Genomic DNA, 18,885 nt, shown 5'->3' on the forward strand with positions numbered 1-18,885 from the left:
AGTTGTAAATTTGGCATCAGGTGCTGAATTCGAATGAAAATTAGCAGCTAAACATTTGTAGGTCAGTTAAACACGTGCAACGTGTCAGCATCATCATGGTAAATTCACTTGAAGTTAATCTAATGTTTACCCAACTTCCTATATGATACAGTCAATCTGAAGGTATCTGTGTGTTCAACTTGAAGGTGTCCATCATAATCCCCAATTTATTTTCAGGAAGCAAACATTTTGAAAAAAATTGTTATCCATTGTAATTAATAAGTTTGGAGCTTCTGGCTCATTTCTGTGTGGCTGGTGAACAAAAGCTTCCTGTTTAATTTTAACATCAATATTAACTATTGGTTTTTAAAAGACATTTTTTCTATACAAAATATAAGCATAAACATTCTGTGTCAAATCAAAGAATTATCATGGTTAATGCAGTAAAAATTTATTTTCAGTGAAAACCTTATGATTGTTAAGCAGAATGACAAATTCTTCGGACGGGTAACTGAAATATTTCCCTCATTTTTTTCAGGAAGCCAACCAATTGAAAAAAAATTGTTCTCTGGTGTAATCACAAGTGGAACATTATGAGGTAGTTCCGTTTTGGTCCAAAGGCTGCACGATGTTTAAAGCTGTTTATTTGATTTGCTTGGATAGCAGAAGATGGCACCAGTTATTTTATTGTTTGGGAAGAAGACTATGAAGAGAATTTCAAGAGTTGCCCTTTGTGCTGTGAAGAGTTGTATTGGTGTGGTCAACTATTGCCGCACTGCCAAGTCTCGTCTGCCAGTAGGACTCTGCAGAATCATAATGTTACTCGGCTGGAGGTCTTGCTGCCTGCACTTAGTTAACGTTATTAAGGATCAACGGAGGAAAAGTAGCTCTTGATGGGAAAGTTGGAATCTGCAAGGCAACAACAGACCTGTGAAATGGTGCAGATAAGTGGAATCATCAACTAAAGCATTACAGAAATTCTCCATTAATTTCAGATCTTTTCAATCCTCTGATCAACCGAACTACGAGAAAGCTGAGAAACTAAAGGAGATCTAAAATGCAACCTTTAATCTGCAGGATTTGGGATGATTAATGAGTCTAATAATGGTCAGGATTGAATACACTGGTCACTAATTCATGCAGTGGCTCATGAAGAATCCAGAAAAGGGTAGAAGTGTCGGAGGACAGAGAGGACGTGGGAGAGGTGAGACATCAGGGAAATGAAATAGGAATTTAAATTTGAAACACTGGTGTGAAACAGAACACACATTTTCTGCAAAATATGAAATATATAATGATCTATGTAAATTTGTGAGAATAATTACAATTCAAAATAATGACTCGCCAGGTTAGGTTTTAAACCTTTCATTATGCAGAATGAAAACGTTTAACCAGAATATTCACTTTCAGATTCTGTGAAAAGTAGTTTTCAATATGATTCTGATTTCTCAGTGCAATTTGCAGTTGCATCTCAATCCTAACACACAAAATCTGCCCTTCACTCATAACCTGCCACAGAGATCTAAGGAATGCATCCACTTGTTTGCAGAAACAAGAGACTGCAAATGTTGCAAAGAACAAAATGCTGGTTGAACTGTTGAATCAGGCAGCTTCTCTGGAGGCAGAGGGATGGTTGACGTGCCAGATCCTGATGCGGAGTCTCAATCCAATATGTTCACCTTCTCTCTTTGTCCTCATATTTGTCACATTTGTGGCCCAAAATGTGAAGTTAATAACACTAATAACGTTGGTTTTACCAGTTAAACATCTCCGTGTCTTTATTCTCCAGTTTTCATCCATTTCGCGCTATTCTCTCTCTCTTATACCATGTGACTTCCGGTCAGGTGAATACATCTCATGCATATTCATTATCATGACATCCTTCCTTTTACCAGAAATAAACTTTACACCTTAATGTTGAAATGTAAACACCGTCCCCTTATCAATATCCCTGGGAACCAACAAACAATGTCTAACAAACAAACAAACAAACCAGTTCAAACTCCTTCTACACACAATGTAACATGAACATGTTGAACTAACTGTAATACAATAACTCAACTAAACAAAATGTACTTCATACAGCTCTCATACACGCACTTTATGATATATGATCAAATCACTGTCCCAATGTTCTTTTATCATTCCAACCGTCACAAACTTCCCCTTTTGTGATAATGCGGGCACAATTAAAAATACAGCACAAAGTCTTCGTATCGTTTAGGCGGTTTCCTGTCTCGTTTCGGCCTTCCTGCAATACTATCGTCGCTACTCGGTTGTTCACTCTCAGCGTCGGAAACACTGCTCGCCACGGCCTCGGGTGCTTCTGGCACTCTAGTCACTTCATCAGGAATGCTGGTAACTGCCTCGGGAACATCATCTGGTCCCTCAGGTTGAGCATCTCGTATTGGACTTTCAACCACCTCTCTCGATGTCTCTCTGGACTGGTACCTTTTTACACCTGACACATTTCTTCTATACAGGACTCCAGCCGGAGACTTGACTGTTACCATACTGCCACTTCTGGATACGACAGTGTAGGGTTGATGGTAATAAGGTGTGTCTAGCTTACCACCATTCTCATGCCTCACCAGAACATTATCTCCAGGCATGATGTCTGAGTACCTGGCTCCACGTCTCGAATCTGTGTACAGCTTTGCTGCTCCTTTCTTTTCAGCATCGTGGTCCCTCATCTTCTGGTCGTTCCTGATTTCCTTTATTTCTGGCATTTTTGTGCAGATTTTTCTCCCAAAAAATGCTTCTGCAGGACTTTTTCCTGTGGTTGCATGAGGCGTTGCCCGATAGACAGCCACATAAGATAGCAATGCTTCTCGCCAATTTTGTCCTTCTGCGTGAGCAATCCGTAATCGTTTTTCAATGGACTGATTTTGTCTCTCTACTTCCCCGTTGGCTTGCGGCCATTTCGGAGTTACTTTATGATGGTGGATACCTGTGGTCCTCATGTATTCAACAAATGTCTCTGAAATGAATTGTGGACCATTGTCAGAGTATAGCGTAACAGGCAATCCATATCTTGCGAAGATCTCTGCTAATGCTTGTATTGTTTTTTCAGTGGTCGTGGACCTCATCACAGCGTACTCATAGTATCTGCTGTAGTAATCTATCACTACCATGATTGATTCACTTGTCGGTAAAGGTCCAAGAAAATCAATGGCTACGTCGATCCACGGTCCTGTCGGGAGTTGCGTACTCCGGATCGGCTCTGGAGGATTACTCTTACTTGTGATTTGACATCCATGGCAAGTTTTGACGAATTTCTCTGCATCTTTATCACAACCTGGCCACCATACTTCTGAGGTTTTGCTTGGTACCAACAATACCTAGGTGTCCTTCATGAGCTAAGGATACGATCTTCGGTCTTAACCTCTGTGGTATCACCAATCTACAACCTCTCAATACACACTGTCCGATGCAACAAAGTTCGTCTCTAATGGGAATGTAAGCCTTGTGAGTACACTTGTCCCATTGTCCACTCTGGATACATTCTCTCACTTCCATGAGTTCTGGGTCATGTTCGGACTCTCTCTCGACTTCCTTCGTGGTCACGGCTTTCGGTGTCGACTGAATAGCTACGAAGCGTACAAAGCTCTCTGCTTCTGTCCCCAATTCTGACTTGGATTGTGGGCATCCATCCTTCACCAATCTGGACAGCGGATCAGCAATGTTTGCTTTCCCGGCAATGTGAACTAGTTTATATTTGTAGGGTTGGAGTCGGAGTACCCATCGCTCTATTCTGGCACATGGTTTGGATCTAGCGGCATAGATCACCTCTAATGGCTTATGATCTGTGATGAGTTCAAATTCAATGCCATACAAATATGCATGGAACCCCTCACAGGCCTATACAAGTCCGAGTGCTTCTTTCTCTGTCTGAGAATATCTTCTTTCCACATCTGACAACGATCTGCTGGCGTAGGCAATGATTCTTGATCTTACATCATGCATCTGGACCAGCACGGCTCCTAAACCAACAGGACTAGCATCCGCTATGAGTTTGGTTGGTGCAGCTGGATCATAATATCCAAGAATATCAGCATCTGTCAGACTTTGCTTCAGCAAAGTCACGCTTTCTTCTGCTCCAATCCAAAATGAAATGGTACACCTTTCCTGGTTAGTTTCCTTAGCGGTTCTGCCACTGTAGCAAAGTTAGGGATGAACTTTGTGCAATAATTGACCAATCCCAGGAAACTCCTCACCTCCGTTGCGTTCTGGGGTGCACGTGCATCTGCAATAGCCTTCACCTTGGCCTCTGCTAGGTTTAGTCCTTCCCGTGTAAGTCTGTGTCCCATGAAGTCCATTTCTGACACACCGAACTGGCATGTTTCCATTCACGGTAAGGCCTGCCTCCCGTAGTCTAGATAGTACACGCCTCAACCGTCTGTCATGCTCTTCCTTTGTAGGTGCATGGACTATGATGTCGTCCGAAATGCTGGCAACTCCAGGAATGCCTTGAATCACTCGATGGATTTCATACTGGTCGATCTCAGAAGCTGCATTAATGCCGAACGATAGTCTCTTGTATCGGTACAATCCACAGTGAGTCACAAATGTTGTTACGTCTCGGGATTCTGGGTCCAGCTCTAAATGATGATAGCCCCATTTTAAATCAATTTTTGAAAATATCTTACTGGTAGTTAACTCTTGAAGTATTTCCTCCACTGTTGGTATAGGGTGTCGTTCTCAAATTACAGCTTCATTGGCCATCCTCATATCAACACAGTCTTATGTCACCATTTGGTTTGGGCACAATCACTACTGGGCTGACCCATTGTGTCGAATGTTCCACAGGTTCAATAATGTCTTGCTCGATCAACTCTTTAATTTTGGCTTCGACTTTCCCACGAAGTCCAAATGGAGTTCTGCGCACTGGTTGCGCCTTGGGTTTGACCGTTTTGTCCACCGCTAGCTTTAGTTGTCGACCTTTCAGCTTTCCTACTCCTTGGAAGACTGCGGGGAATTCTTGCTTCATATCCTCGTATAACTGAACTGAATTGACACGAGCTCCAATATGAAGTATTGCCAGGTCTTGCGCTGTGCGTCTACTCAGCAATGGTTCTCCCCTCTCGTCCATGACAACAAACTCTGCTTCAGTGTTCTTATCACCAGCTTCAACAGTTGCAGTAAAACATCCAATGGTCTGCAATGGCTTGGTTGCTGTGTATGGATACAGTTTCTTGGAGCACTTCTTTGAGGTACACTTTCTGCAACTTTGCCTTTTGCATGGGTCTTTTTCAAAATGACCTCTGTTTCCACATCGATAACACTCCACGTCATGTGTCGACGTATATCTTGGCTGGTTATGGCGTTGCGAGAGCCTCTTAACTTGCTGGCTTGAGTTGTCCTTCAGGATCATGGTATGAAATTGCCCCTCAACAGCCTCTAATGCAGCACCAATGGCTAAAGCATCGGTGAGCTTCAATTCACTCCCTTTTTCCAGCAGACGTCTCCTGAGCTTGTCTGATCTGCAGTGCTGCATGACTTGATCCAATAATTGGTTGTCCAAATCAACTGCCATGTAATTGCATCCAACAGCCAGCTGGCGCAATCTTGTCACGTACTGAACAATTGTTTGTCCATCTTCTTGTTTCGTTCTCCGAAACAAATGGCGTTGAAATGTAGCATTCGGTTTCACTACATAGTGTGCATTCAATGCATCGACCGCTTTCTGGTATTCATCCTTCCTTCCTGTATTCAAAAGTGTCTTAAAAGTTTCCCGAACTGCGGGTCCTGCGGTGAAAAGAAGTAACACCCTCCTCTGCGCTTTTTGTTCCACTGTACCGCTATCGAGAAATAGGCCATGACTGTCGGTGTAGGCTTCAAATTCTTCCAGCCATGCCTTCCACTTCACACTTACAGTGCCTGCATCACCCGTTGGGTCAAAATGAGGAACACCTCGAAGTGTTAGAAAGTCAGCTTCTGCGCCTGCCATGAGGAAACTTTTTTCAGCCCAAAGCCACTGAATCAAAGATCAAAATTCCTATCACATTGAAGTTCCAAAATGCTGTTGTTTTAATCCTCATCGCCAATGTCACATTTGTGGCCCGAAATGTGAAGTTAATAACACTAATAACGCAGGTTTTACCAGTTAAACATCTCCGTGTCTTTATTTTCCAGTTTTCATTGTTCCTCCATTTCGCGCTCTTCTTTCTCTCTCATACCATGTGACTTCCGGTCAGGTGAATACATCTCATGCATATTCATTATCATGACAATATTCTGTTTGAGTTCCTCCAGCAGTTTGTTTTTAGGTCTCTTCTTTACCCTAATAGCACAATCATGAAATAGCACATGCCTTCAATAACTGGAGGAGATATTAGGGAGTTCTGATCAATGAGAATCAGGATAATAAATAAAGGACAGTACAAACTAACTTCCAGTGAATAATGAGCAAATTGAAATTAAATGCACAAAGTTTACTGTGGGCAGCACGGTTAGCGGATCAACACAGTTACATCGTCAGGGATCCTGGATCAAATTTGGTGCTGTCAGTAAGGAGTTTTCCCCACATCTTCCTGGGTTCCCTCTGAGTGCTCCAGTTTTCTCTCACCCTTCAAAAATATACGGGGTTGTAGCTTAATTGTGTATAATTGAACAGCACAGGCTCGAGGGCTGAAATGGCCTGAAACCGTGCTGGGTGCTAAATTTAAAATTACATTCAGATGTCATTAACATACAAACGATAAACATTTAGAATTTATTAATTTGAAATGTCCTCAGATGATGAAAATGCTAATTGAGTTAACATCAGGTGCATTCCCATGAATTAGGTTCCCGCCATGTAAATTCACCAAACTGCCTTGATCCTGCCTTTTCGTGTGGCCTTTAATTTATTCCTTATTTGGACTGACCGCAAATCATGGAGACGGAGCTTTGCCAATTGAACAAAGCCCCAAAGGAGCATCGTAGAAGCAGTAGAAGGGGCAAACCTCACATACTCCCCACCCACCTGTCTCATGGCCAGAAGAGATTTTTCAGCTTCCTCAAAGCCCACACAAGCACAGCAGAATGAAGTTGTCTTCAAAACAGGAAGAAGACAATGACTCTAATATCTTCTGAGAGCAGTATTTTCAAAGTTTCACCGGTCTGACCTTTCCCCCTCCACTCCGATAGTAATTTACAACTTCAATTGTTGCCTTTTCCTTTCGTTCTTATTAACAACATTCCACCACCCTGGGCTGGGACATAACAAGGATCCTGAATGGATGTGTTGAAAACGTTTTGTCATTTAGCATCTGATCAGGATAAATTGGATTGAGAATTATTTGACTCTCCTCCCAGATACTAAAAGTGGACACCACTTCAGTTTCATACTGGAATATAAAGATAACTGCATCCTCTTTTATCCATGCAAATTGTGTCCAACCCTCACTCAATGATCTCATTCACTCTCAACTATAAAAAAACTTCATGCACTTCTTTGTCACGAAGATCAGGACCATCTAGTCTCCTGTCTCTACTGCTTCACTTCATTTACCACACCAGCTACACATTTTCCAACTTGGGTGACCATTCCAAAAAGAGGATGTTGTCATAGGTTACCATATATACACACAGTATTAGCCAATTTCAAATTATAAAACACAATAAATTGTGCTATTATGAGGAAAGTGTGATTGTTTACAATTTCGGTAATTTGACAAATAAAAAAATACATTTTTTAAGCTTTATTCCTTCCTTTAATTAATCCTTACCTGTTTCTGAGAGGGGCAACAGATGATGACTGACAGGCACTGACTAAAGCGCTGATACTAACGATGTTGGTGGGCTGGAGGTGTTCCTTCTTTTCCTTTGCTTCTACAAAAAGTTTAATATCAATGAATCAGATCGGTCACCCAATGTAAATCTCTGCCAGGCCCTGGTTAGAAACTTGACAGAGTTGCTCACATGCAAAACCAACACTTCACTCCAATTTCATATTCTCCGAACCTCATTTAAATCTCCTTCAAATCATTGAAATGGTTTGCAGTTAAAAAAAGATCTCAATGTGTGGCCTCTTTATTAGTCATTGTCTTTCCAGCAGCACGAGGCCTACCATCATAGAAAGTGTCAAGATCATGGATGCTTAGTGAACAAATATTTTGTTCATCCTTAAACTCATAATTGATTGAAATTCCAACTCCTATCAATTACTCATGTTTCTCCTTTCTCTAAATTAATTTAAATGTTGTTGAAAGAAACAAGAATCTGCCAGTGACTTTCAGCAACATTTTGTGATGACACTTTGAATTCTTTTATATATCTTTTAATTCTCTGTGCCCAGCCTCCTTTACCTTGGAAGATGTTTTCCACTGGTTCACTGAACCACACCAGAAATTGTCGATCCAGGAATATTCGCCTGATTGCTAATGGATGGCTTCACAACACCATTTTGTAACTGTTGTGATGTACTGCAAAGAAACAGAGAGCATCAGGTGGCATCGATAAAAAGGAAAAAGCTGTTGTCTACATCCTCGATGGGGATTCTTATGTGGTTGGGGATTCTTTGGTTAGGTGAGGTTCTGTGATCGACATCAAGCCTCCTGGATACTATCTTGCCTCCCAGATGCCAGGGGTCAGGGACTTCTCTGATCCAGTTTACAGCATTCTGAGTGGGAGAAGGTGAGGAGCAAGATGTCATGGTCAATGTTGGGACCAATGACAGAGATAGGAGTCCTGGAGAGGGAGGAAAAGGAGTATGGTGAGAAGTTGAAAAGCAGGACCTCATTGATCATCTCAGGATTGGTGCCTGTGTCACACACCAGAGAAGTTTGGAATAGGAGGTTGTGGCAATAAATGAGTGGCTGATGAGTTGCTGCATGGGCTATTTTTGTGGATCGTTGGCATCTCTCCTGGGGAACGTCTGGCCTGTAAAAAAAAAGGACAGGCTGCCTTGGGGCCAATATCCTGGCAGGAAGGTTTGCTGGAGCTGTTTGGGTGGGTTTAAACTAGTTTGGGCGGGAGATGTGAACTAGGATGTGAGCGTAGAGAAGAGAACAGAAGGTCAAAAGCATGATGCTATGCGTTCTGAGTTTGCGAGGGAGGACACGCAGGGGATGAAACATAAATGGAATCAGTGAGAGGTTTTGAAACATGTCTATTTCAATGATAGGAGTATTAGGAATAAAGGAGATGAATTTAAGAGTATGGATCTGTTCGTGGAATTATGATGTTGTGGCCATTACAGAGACTTGGCTTGAGGAAATGCAGGATTGGTTGATGCAGCGACTGAGGTTTAGGTATTTCAAAAGGAATAAGATGCGAGATAAGAAGAGGGGTGGTGGAGTAGCATTACTGGTCAGGGATAGTATCACATTTATAGAAAGGGAGGCGTTGCAAGGGAGTGTCAACTGAGTCAGTGTGGCTGGAAGACAGAAATAGGAAGGGAGCAACCAATGTATTTGGAGCAGTCTATTTTCCCCCAAATAGTCCTCTGGACACCAAGGAGCAAATAAGCAGGCAAATTTTGGAATGGTTCAGGAATTTCAGGGATGTTGTTATGGGAGAATTAAACTTCCCTCTCATTGACTGGCTCTACCTGACTGCAAGAGGGATAGATGGGACTGAATTTATTAGTTGTTTTCAAGAAGAATTCTGGACACAGCTGACAAGAGGAGAGGCCATACTGAAACTAATACTGGGTAATGAATCATAACCAAATTACCATAGAACAATTACAGCACAGAAACAGGACAGATCAGCCCTTCTAGTCCATGCTGAACACCTTCTCCCACCTAGTCCCATTGACCCGCACCCAGCTCATAACCTTCCATCCCTAAACCTATAATCATCTCTCATCTATGTACCTGTTCAACTTTTCCTTAAATATTAAAATCCAGCCCACATCTACCACTTTGACCAGAAGCTCATCCACACTCCCACCATCCACTGAGCAAAGAAATGTCCACTCATGCTTCCCCTATACTTTTCCCCCCTTCAATCTCAATTCATGTCCTCTTGTTTGAATCTGCCCCAAGTTCAATGGAAAAAGCCTATCCACATGTACTCTTTCTGGCACTCTCATAAGTTTAAATACCTCTATCAAATCACCCCTCATTCTTCTCCATTTCAGGGAATAAAGTCTTAGCCTGTTCAACCTTTCCCTGTAACTCAAACCCTGAAACCCTGGCAACATTTTTGTAAATCTTCTTGTAAACTTTGTCAGGTGGCAGACCTCTCAGTGGGAAGCCATCTTGGTGAGAGTGACACAACTCCCTGAACTTTAGCATAGCTATAGATAAGGATAAAAGCAGACAAAATGGGAATGAGATCAATTGGGGAAGGGCTAATTATGATGGGATAAGGCAGGAAGTAGCAAGATTAAAATGGAAACAGACGTTCACAGGTGATAGGTCAGAACTAATGTGGAGAAAGTTTTGGGACAACTTGTACTGGGTCCAGGATAGGTTTGTCCTACTGGGACAGGGAAAAGATGGTAGGAAAAGGGAACTGTAGTTGATGAAACAGGTGATGCATCTGGTCAAGAGGAAGAAGAAAGCATACATTAGATATGGGAAGCAGCTAACAGGAGGCACTCATTTGAAATATATGGAAGCCAGGAGGGAGCTTAAGAAAGGACTTAGTCGAACTGGAAGGGGGCATGAGAAGGCCTTGGCATTTAGGATGAGGAAGCTATGGAAAGGATTCAGAGGAGATTTATCTGGATCTTTCCTGGATTGGAGAATAAGTCTTCTGAAGCAAGGTTAGCAGAGCTGGGACTTTTCTCTTCTGAGCAAAGAAGAATGAGAGGAGACCCAAGAGAGATCAGCAAGATTACAAGAGGCAATGATAGAGTGGACAGCCAGCAGCTTTTCCCCAGGGCAGGAATATCAAACACCAGAGGACATACGTACAGAGTGAAGGGAGATAAAGTTTAAGGGCGACATGAGGGGAAGTTTTTCTTTACATAGAGGGTTGTGGGTGCCTGGAATTCGGTTACAGGAGTGAAGTGAAGGCTGAAACATTAGGGGTTTTTGGAGTAGGGAGGGTTAAATGCTTTTTTTTAAAGGAATATATGGTTTGGCATAACATTGAGGGCTGAAGGGTCTGTACTGCACTGTGGTTCTTAATGTTCTATGATCTAATCACTGGTTTATCTACTCTGCAATATTCAAAATAGTCAAGTTTTCTTTCCTTTTTGGAAGGGCAAGTTTTAATTTGCTAATTATATAGCGTTAAAAGGAAACGATATAGAGTTATATAAGTAAAAACAATCAAATGATGCTTCCTTTAAAATCTTTCCCAAATAAGTCCAGTCTAGTCGGTTGGAATAATGTTCACTGGACTCGGGAAGGTAGCAGCAAGACCTGTGGAATGGAGTAAACAAGTGGAAACATCAACCAAAGCATTACAGAAATTCTCCATCGATTTCAATACTTTTGTTTCTTCTGATTAACCAAAATACTAGAAGGCTGAGTAACTAAAGGGGATACAAAATGCAGCCTTTAATCTGCCAAATGTGGGATGATTACAGTGATGGTCAGGACTGAATTATATTGGTCACTAATTCATGCAACGGGTCATGAAGAATGTAGAAAAGGCTAGAAGTGCAGGAGGGCAGAGAGGACATGGACAACGTGACATCATGGGTAAATTAATAGGAATATAAATTTGAAACACTGGTGTGAAACATAAAGCATATTTTCTGCAAAATATGAAACATATCATGACTATTTGTCAATTTGTGACCAGAATTTCAATTCAAAATGATGACTTAACAGGTAAGTTTTTAAACTCTTCATGGTCTTGTGCACTGTCAGGCTGGGGCTAAAGTAGATTGTAGGAGCAGAACCTCATATTCTGTCTGGGTGCCCTCCAACCAGATGACATTGACTACTCTGGTTTATGTTCCTCCCACCTTCGTCTTACCCCTTCCCCATCCCAATTTCTCTCCTCCAGCTCTGCATTCAGAGCCACTCCCTTACCTCATCAATTCCCTCCTTTCTTCTCCAGTCTATCTGTTGACCTGTTCCCATTCCACCCCCACCCCCACCCCACCCCTCACCACCCACCTTTCTTCCCTCCTTCCCCAGCCTTTTCACTTCGGTGTCTGCCTGCTTTTTGCTCATAGTTTGAAGAGTGGCAGACACCCGAAAGGTCACTAATATATCTTAATAATCTCTGTACTCTGTGAGACAGGCTGAGTCCCTCCAGCATTACTACATTCCTACAAAGTATTAGGGATGAGGTGAGACTTCATGTGTAGATTGCCAATAAGAATGGCATTGTTTAGTCTTCTAAAATTTGAATATAACTCAGAGCAGCAAAGGTGTGAGAATGAAGTCATATAAAGGGAAAGGATGGCAATTTCCATTCCTAAAAGTGATCTGCCAACCAATTCAGTGTGCAAAACAAGCAAAGGCAAAGCTACTTATTTACATTCTTTGAATCATTTTTTATTCTGAAACTGCTTTGACTCAGAAGCTGTATGAGTCCAGTCATCTGTATTAATAACCCAAGAAATAAATTGTTATTGGCAACTTGGCAAGTTTTCCAACACATTCATCTCCTTTTCAATGAGTACCACATGGATGCAAGTCTTAAAATTTAGACATACATCACAGTAACAGGCCATTTCAGCCACAAGCCCATGTTGCCCAATTCCACCCAATTAACCTACACCCCCGGTACGTTTCAAATCATGGGAGGAAAATTGAGCTCACAGTGAAAACCCACTCAGACACGAGGAGACTGTACAAAGTCCTTACAGACAGCTCAGGATTGAAACCCCGGTCCTAATCTCGGCCGCTGAAAAGGTGGTGCACTAACTATTACACCAACTGTGCCAAATGGTTCCTAGTTTCCTTGAAATGGAGTAGAAATTGTAAAACATTAAATTATTGTCAGAAATAATCAGAATACGTTAAATCTGGTCCACAACGGCCTTTCAGGAAAGGAAATTATCATCCCATCCATTCTGGCCTGTATGTGACTCAGACCTACCAATATGACCAACTCCTAACTACTGCTAAGGATAGCATGGTTCCAAAAGTATTAGGGTTTGTGGCTCAATTAGGTGTAATTGGGCAGCACAGGATCGTGGGCCGAGAAGGCCTGTTACTTTGCCATATGTCTAAATTATTACTTTTATAAAATAATTAAAATTAAATTACTTCAAAGTAAAAGCAACTGGGGATGGAAAGTACATGGCAATTGTGTTGAAGACATCCAATCCTGTACATGGATAAATAAAGAAACAATCCTGCATTACAAAACTCCTAAGATCCGCCTGATATTTTTATTAACTTTCTAGTCTTAAAGTCTTTCCAAGAGCCTACACCCCTAGTTTAAAGTGTGGGAGGACACCATAATTCGCAGAAAAAACACGCAAATACAGAGAGAACCTCCAAGCTCTTTCCTGACAGCGTGGTATTCGAAACCCAATCCTGGGAGCTGGCTGGCACTGTGACTGTGTTGCGCTAATCACAACGCTAACCGTGCCGTAAAGAGGCAACATATGAACACATCTACATGTGGACTGTCCTAGAGATTTGGAACATTCTTCTGTAAATGACAATAAAAGTGAAGTATTCATTTTAAATTTAAGATTGAATGATTTCAAAGCAAAGATATGAAGAGACTTGGGAAAATGTAGTTATGTCATTCTGAAAGATACGTAAATCAGCTTTTAAGTCACTGAGATGAACTTGAGGGGCTAAACGGTCTAATACCTCTGCAATACTTTGCACTATTTCTAAAATTTAGTCATAGAGTGCAGTAACAGGCCCTTCCAACCCATGATTCTGTGCCCCAAAATTACACCCATTGAACCTACAAACACTGTATGTTTTTGAAGGGTGGAAGGAAACTGGGCCACCCAGAGGAAACTCATGTGGAAACAGGGAGAATGTACAAACTCCTTAAAGACAGCACCAGATTTGAACCCAGGTCATTGGCAATGTTACAGAGTTGTGCTAACCTCTTTTTAACTGTAATTAATGATTTTTTTATACTTCCTTCTATAGCATTGAATTTTCCCCCTCTTGTGACAGTGGTGTTGTGAGCTTATCCTTTCTGTACCTTAGAAGTAGCAGCAAGTATATATGACAATAAAATTCAGTCAATTATTCATTTCAGGCTCTCAAAAGAAATCTTCACCTTCACCCACACCCACTGTATTTTCAGAAGTCAAAAAATGTTACAAATGTCAGTTGCATAATGTATATTAAATTTTTTAATTATGTTTTGCGGCATCCTGTGTATTACAAAATTTTGAAAGGAAATTCCAAATAGAGAAATGTAAATCATGTCTGGCAATTTAGCAAATATCATCCAATGGAAATGCAGTGTTCTTGGAGATCAAGCAATGGAAGAAGAATTCATTCAAGTTCATTTCTTATCATAATTGAGTGATAGGTAGGACTATGAACCAAATACAGAATATGGAAGAACAAAAGTCCAGAGAGAAGTGACTCACTAAAAAATTAACTCCTTCAGACACAGTTAATTAAATCCAGTAGCAAAATGACAGAGAAATCACATTATTGAAATTGAAGTTCAGCAAGGTAAACTTACTTGCAAACTTGGCATTTGTCTGAAGCATCTTTCTATCCATAAAGTATAGAATGAAGACAGTCAATGAAATTCCAGCAACCAGTAAAGTGAGAAAGATACCTGTGATTAGAACCCCCAGGAAATGCCTACACAAGAAAGCAAATTCAAAATAAAACTGCATATTAAAAAATGTACTTTGCAAAAGACTTCAGTGTTCTGAAACCTGAAAATCTATTTCCTGTAAGGCCTGACGATACAGTATTACTGAATCTCCTTGCAATCTGTCAAGATATAAAACAGTTCCTTCAAACTCAGAGGAGTGGAATCCCTGAGGGTTGTCTCTTGAATTTCCAGTGACGTGGCTCCCAGTGACTAGGAATTCTAGCCACAACCATTGAGGCAAATTCAAAGGGCTGCATAAAATTGATAGGCCAAATAAAGTATATTTCTGGCATCTCACCTCAATAAGGTTAGAAACTGCCAGTGGACATCAACATGTCATGATCACAGAAGGAGGTCTGATGCACTGGCAATACAAACGAGTCCTCATTAAGTGGTCAGCCTTAGAGAGGGTCAAGAAATTCAAACATCTCTGAGGATCTGTCCTGGGGCTTCCATGTCAATGCAATCACAAAGAAGGCTCACCAATGGCTATACTTTGTCAGGAGTTCAAAGACTTTTGAAATTTCACCAAAGACTGAAAAATTTCTACAGGTATAGAGCATACTGACTGGTTGGATCTGTTTGGTACAGAGGTCCCAACACACAGGGCAGTAAAAAGACGTGATGTCTGAAGAAAGCAGCCTTTATTCTCAAAGACCCTCACCTCCCAGTCCATGCTGTCTTCACACTGCTACCATCAGAAAAGAGAAACAGGAGACTGAAGCCAAGACCCAATAGCACAAGGACAGCTTATTCCCCTCTGCCATCAGATTTATCAATGGACAATGAACCATGGACTCTCACCATGAACGATTTTTCCTATTTATAATTGAACTCTATTTATTTTGAAATGTAATTTACAGCAATATTTGCACTGAAATGCTGCCATTTGGACCACAAGGCAGATTAGACATCATATCTACAGTCTATTGGATTATAAGAAGCCTTCAACCTGGGGTGCACAGAGAGCATAGCAGGTAGCGCAATGCCCTATCAGCAGTAGTGGTGGGGACTGGGGTTCAAATGCTGCACTCTCTGTGAGGAGTTTTGCATGTTCTCCCCGCGTCGGCTTGGGATTCCTCTGGGGGCTCTGGTTTCCTCCCAATGTTCAAAATGTTCCAGGGATTGTAGGTTAAATGGGTGTAATTAGGTGGCACTAGCTCGAGGGCCAAAATGGCCAGTCGCCATGCTGTATGTCTAAATTTAAATGAATAAAGAATTTAAATAACTTCATTGGCAAAACTATTGTCAACCTTGGCTGCAGTTTAAATGTTCAGCTGACAGATCCCATTTGTGAGCTGTAAACATGAAATGAAATAGCAACTAGTGTAAATAGAAGACTGCCATTTCATAACACCTTTCAAATATCAACAACACTCAACTATAATTATAACTTAGGGGAAAGTTGTTGGAGAAATAATGAATTCATTAAAAATTCCAGGTGACATTTACAGGTGACATTTTGCAATTCAATATTTCAAAAATGGACAGTGGTATTTGCTTTTGAACAATAGAACCATACTATCCTGTAACACAGCAACAGACCCTTCAGTCCATCTAGTCTGTGCAGACCATAGAAATACAGAAAAGTACAGAATTAAACCTTCCATCATTTCCACAGCAAAGTTCTGGAACTGATTCAATATCTTGGCATTTTTAAAAATGTCAAATTACTTATTCATTTGAAATACTTTACATCATGCCATAGTAGTGTGATAACCATTTTCTAACATTACTTTCAGCACTGATCGGTACTGAATGCTCTCGAGTCTGAAATCTGAAGACACAAAGGAGAAAAGTAAAACCGCAACTCATCTTTCAAAATGAACAAAATGCTCAGTCAACTAGCATACAAGATATTAACTCAAAATAAGTTATGTTTTTATAAGAAAGACTTTATGTTTTATTTAAAAGGAGCAGATGCATGGCAAAGAGCTTGACATGAAAGGAAAATGGATCAAGAAAAAGAGCTAATGCAGTCTCACACAGATGCAATTACAAACCCTGATGGAAATTCGAGGTTTGAACAGCTAGATTTGGCCTACGTTTTGCTGATACAGACAGTTGCCAGATTGCTTCAGCATCGATCCTGTGAACTGTTGATAAATTACTTTATCCGCAAGTCAAGACAGATCCAATTTCCATAGCTACCCATTCCCTATTACTCTCCATACACTTGTATAATTTTTTCCTTCATCATATATTCTCTCTCAGATGACCCATAATTACTAATAGAATGTATATATATATATAAATATATGTACATATATCTACACACACACACACACACACACACACACATATATATATATATATATATATATACACACACATTTATATATATATGCCTCTCACCCCAAGTCCAAAGCCCGCTGTGCAGCTCAGACGGCAAAATCCTCCTCAGCGACAAGATCTCCATCTTCAACCGATGGTCAGAACACTTTCAATCTCTTTTCAGTGCCAACCGCTCAGTCCAAGAATCCGCCCTGCTCCAGCTCCCTCAGCAGCCCTTAAGGCTAGAGCTGGATGAGGTCCTCACCCGGGAAGAGACATATAAGGCAATTGAACAAATGAAAAGTGGCAAAACAGCAGGTATGGATGGAATCCCCCAGAGGTCTGGAAGGCTGGCGGCAAAACTGTGCATGCCAAACTGCATGAGTTTTTCTAGCTCTGCTGGGACCAAGAAAAACTGCCTAAGGACCTTCGTGATACCATCATCATCACCCTGTACAAAAACAAAGGCGAGAAATCAGACTGCTCAAACTAAAAGGGAATCACACTGCTCTCCATATCTACTCTATCCAGTCATTAAAGAGCATATTGGAAAAATTCATTATAACTATCTTGAAAATGCTTTTTAAGTTTTTGAGAGAATTTGTGTAAAGTAGGACATCGTAAGTCAGATCATTCATAACTTGAGGAGGAGCTGTTGATATAATATGGTCAACAAAGTTTGGGACTTCTTCAAAATGGGGATATAGTCATGAAGAAGAGATCTAGAAAACGGAGCAAAGCTTGACTGGAGGGAGACATGTTAATCAATAAAACCAAGATGACAACCATGAATATGATGAAATAAAATAGCTTCTTCTAACACAATCCAGGAGCTCAGATCTGAAGATCAAAGAAGAAATCACTTAATATTCTGAAGAGTAAGGGAAACAGTTGTCAGGGAGTGCAGCAATATAAGACAAGTTTAAAACCTCTGTACCTTCCGGAATGAAATTCTTGACAGATATACTAATTTCATGCCATATACAGGTAGGTACCAAGTTAATTCTCTTAATACTCCAGAACCATTATATCATTACCACCCATGAAGAGGATTTACAGTGATGCTCAGGTTGAAGACAGAAAGAATTAAATACTTCAGCTTGGCTTGGGTTTGGACGGGCTCTGGTTAGGTTGAGTTTTCATTGAATGAAATTAAAACTCAACTTGGCCATGGCTTTTACATCAGGATGTTACAATGCTGTAACACTGCTGAATTCAACTCTTGATTTAGATAAATGGAACAGAAGTTAGCTCCCTGGATATTATTCATACAAACATGCAAAAATAAAACTCACCGGTAATTTTTCCCTCCAACACAATTGTTCAGCCATTTGCAATGGTGATCGAAGTCTCCCACACATTTGTTGCACCTTCTGAAGTACTTAGACTTCAATCCCCTGTGAATCAGATAATAATAATGAATGTATCATCATTATGATCCAAAATTATATATATATATACATATCTCTATAAAATAAGTACATCTGTACTTTTCCAATAAAAGAGAAATATCTGCCAATGTATACATCTCATTTTGTGAAATTGCAAACAAACAAATTGCACCTTGTAACAAAATGTAAAACATATTCAAACCAAACAACACAGGAGAGAAGAACAAATAAAGAGAAACAGCCAATGTTTTAAGAAGTCCTTTAAAAGAATATATTTAAAGTTATTTATAGTGCTGGAGGATTGGCTTATTGCGCATGTGGTTCCGTTATTTAAAAAGGGTTCAAGGAGGAAGCCTGGCAACTATCAGCCTGTAAGTTTGACGTTTGTGGTAGGTAAATTAATGGAGAAAATTCTTAGAGATAGTACTTATAAACATCTGGATAGACAGGGTCTGATCAGGAGCACTCAACATGGATTTGTGGGAGGAAGGTCATGTTTGACCAATCTGATTGAATTTTTTGAAGAGGTGACTAGGAATGTGGATGAGGGTAGCGCAGTGGATGTTGTCTATATGGACTTCAGTAAGGC

General features: G+C 40.7%; 2 long non-coding RNA genes across 2 annotated transcripts in view; one reads left to right on the forward strand and one right to left on the reverse strand.

Moving 5' to 3' along the window:
• Positions 1 to 18,885, forward strand: part of LOC138748231 (uncharacterized) — a 38,689-nt gene that overhangs the window by 14,291 nt on the left and 5,513 nt on the right. Inside the window, exons 2-3 of the long non-coding RNA XR_011347886.1 lie at positions 518 to 1,183; positions 4,401 to 4,536. This is a non-coding gene — a long non-coding RNA (uncharacterized lncRNA). The remainder of the gene's footprint in view (positions 1 to 517; positions 1,184 to 4,400; positions 4,537 to 18,885) is intronic.
• LOC138748232 (uncharacterized) lies at positions 805 to 8,366 on the reverse strand. Its single transcript, XR_011347887.1, has 3 exons — positions 8,271 to 8,366; positions 7,692 to 7,794; positions 805 to 888 (listed from the first exon to the last, which is right to left on the reverse strand). It is a non-coding gene; the product is annotated as an uncharacterized lncRNA (long non-coding RNA).

The sequence above is a fragment of the Narcine bancroftii genome, chromosome 13 (assembly GCF_036971445.1).
Source record: "Narcine bancroftii isolate sNarBan1 chromosome 13, sNarBan1.hap1, whole genome shotgun sequence".
Lineage (NCBI taxonomy): Eukaryota > Metazoa > Chordata > Chondrichthyes > Torpediniformes > Narcinidae > Narcine > Narcine bancroftii.